General features: G+C 42.0%; 2 protein-coding genes across 5 annotated transcripts in view; one reads left to right on the top strand and one right to left on the bottom strand.

Annotated features, from left to right (window-relative positions):
* col6a3 (collagen, type VI, alpha 3) overlaps positions 1-1,351 on the bottom strand; it is a 58,002-nt gene extending 56,651 nt beyond the window's left edge. For 2 of the 4 annotated variants that reach the window (XM_014017816.1, XM_014017817.1), the window contains exon 1: positions 1,039-1,351. The gene's annotated coding sequence lies outside the window, so the exon portion shown is untranslated. The remainder of the gene's footprint in view (positions 1-1,038) is intronic. The other 2 variants (XM_014017818.1, XM_014017819.1) reach the window with 2 other exon arrangements.
* The window catches only part of mlphb (melanophilin b), a gene marked incomplete in the record, with an annotated part of 52,330 nt that overhangs the window by 11,771 nt on the left and 38,191 nt on the right, over positions 1-2,368 (top strand).

Below are 2,368 nucleotides of genomic sequence, written 5' to 3'. Positions count from 1 at the left end.
TGTGTGTGTGTGTGTGTGTGTGTGTCCACACAGCTGGATCATGTTAGCCCGTCTGACACCTGACATGTGTGTTCGGACCAGAACCTTTCGATCTGAGGATTAAACCTGAAGCTGAAGAAAGATGAAAGAGACGATAAATAATCTGCAGAGACCAGGATCAGTTTTCAGTCCTGCTGGGATTAAAACGCTTCAGAAACAAGAACTTCTGCACTCGTTCCTGCAGAAACTCCTCCAACGTTCCAAACATCTGCACCACATCAAGAAAAAAAAAAAAACGATGGAAACTTGGAGTCTGAGTGGCTATAAAACACACAAAACACTGATTTCAAACAACTATTTGTTCGGCCTCCCTGCGATCGCTCTCTGCCAGAAACAAACGGCACAAACAAAGTTTCCTCTGGGYTCGGCTCGTAAATTACACGAGATGATTTGAAAAACACGCGGRGCACATGTGCAGGAAGAGCTTACAACAATAAAAGCACCTGAAGAAGCTGAAAAACTTCATTTAAACTGAGATTAAAAAACAGCTTAACGAGGCAGGAGGAAGATTAACAAACACCTGAATGAGTCTCATCATCATCATCATCATCATCATCATCATCCTCCAGCCCTGTTCTTTCTGCAGGGAGGGTGTGGTTTTCAGCTGCAGTGGGAACTCTTCATCACTCAGATTAAAACTTTAATCCCAGTTTTACCCAAAGAATGAAAAACACATTCAAAGAGTTTACTCTTATTTTGAAAAACATATTTTTTGCCTCTTTTTTTAGGTCTGATGTGTGTCATTTTTACACCTGTGATCCAGTTTGAGCAGAAACCTGGATGGCACACGCCCATCTGAACGCAGCAAAATCCTCCTCAGCCGAACTTCGGCTCACCTTTTGCCCCGTGAGGAGTTCTCACAGCTTAAGTATAGGTTTGAGTGTGAGTGTTAAACGCAGACGTTTACAGGGTAAAAACCTCTGCTCAGAGCTGTAATTAGCTCGTGTTTATTTACAGAACATGCAGCTTGTTGGGAGATGATTCAGAMTTCAGACTCACCCCGAGCCGAAGTAGCCGAAGTAGCCGAAGAAGCTGAACTCCACCAGATGTGTTTTATAGGAAGAAAAATTGATGAAAAAGTGAGTTCAAGCTGGACTCCTGCTCATGATCCTCCTGGTTAAATCCTGTCTTCACCTCTGAAGGAGGTGCTGATGGTGTGAAGGGTCCGGAGCGAGGAGGGGGGTGGGTCTGGACCTGAAGGACTCCAGCACCCTGCTGGTCTCGAACCTGAGGAGCTGTGGTGCTGAGCTCCAGCAGAGGATGAGACAAACTTCCAAAGTTCTGGAGCTTCGCCACCTTCCTCCTCTCCTCCCACTTTCTGCAAAGAAAGGAGGGAAAATGTGCAGGAGGGGGTGAAGCAGGCTCACGGCCCTGTTTGGTCTGGATGTGAGGAGGGAGGATGATGATGTCACACATCTGGACAGGGCTTTTCTCTTCACCTTCATCAAACTCCTGCAGGACCGTTTCCAGAAGTCCTGCTCTGCAGAACAAGCTGATCTGCTGGATCCGGACCAGATCCTCCCTCAGTCAGGACCGGGTCCAAACCGGTTCACGGTGTGGTCTGCGACACAAACCTCTTTCCTTGGACCCGGTTTCACAGATTCATCATAAAGGAAACGCTGTGAGGAATGTCTAAAGCAGCAGAAGAGACACGAGGAGCAGCGAAGGAGGATATTTTACTAACACAGTTTCAAAACTCATGAAGAGAAATCATGTTTTTACTCAGCGTCTAAAAGTTTCACTCAGTCTGTAAAAGATCTGTGAAAAAACACACAAACAGAGACGTTAAAGTTGTTTTAATGAAACAAACCAGAGAACCTAATTCTACAGTTTTAATAACAAGATAATAAGATTTTTTTACCACAATCATCAAAACAACACAAAACCAAGAAGCTCCAGAAACTTCAGCACCACTTTAAAATAAGGCTCCCCTTATAGATGGCTTTAAATACTTTATAGATTCATCTGTAAAGACTTTATAAATCATTAATAAGGGTTTATTATTCATTAATTATTAATAATTATTAAAGGAAGCCTCATTGTAAAGTGGAAAACAGTGCACTATTTATTAATGACTAAAAACGTGTAAATATCATAAGGGAGCCTTATAAGTACTGCACTGTTTTACACTTTACAATAAGGCTGCCTTTGATGGTTAATATTTAAAATGCAGTAATACAGTACAATATTATATGTAAAATATGTGTTTACAAATATTATGCTGACAAGGTCTTAATCTGAAATGTTAAATAAGCACCTTTAGAACAGATTTGGCTCACTATTTGGCAAGAAACTGGAGAGTTTTCTTTTTCTTGTCCTTAATTAATGC

Source organism: Austrofundulus limnaeus, unplaced genomic scaffold (genome assembly GCF_001266775.1).
Source record: "Austrofundulus limnaeus strain Quisiro unplaced genomic scaffold, Austrofundulus_limnaeus-1.0 Scaffold177, whole genome shotgun sequence".
NCBI lineage: Eukaryota > Metazoa > Chordata > Actinopteri > Cyprinodontiformes > Rivulidae > Austrofundulus > Austrofundulus limnaeus.
This window is presented reverse-complemented; position numbering and strand designations above follow the sequence as displayed.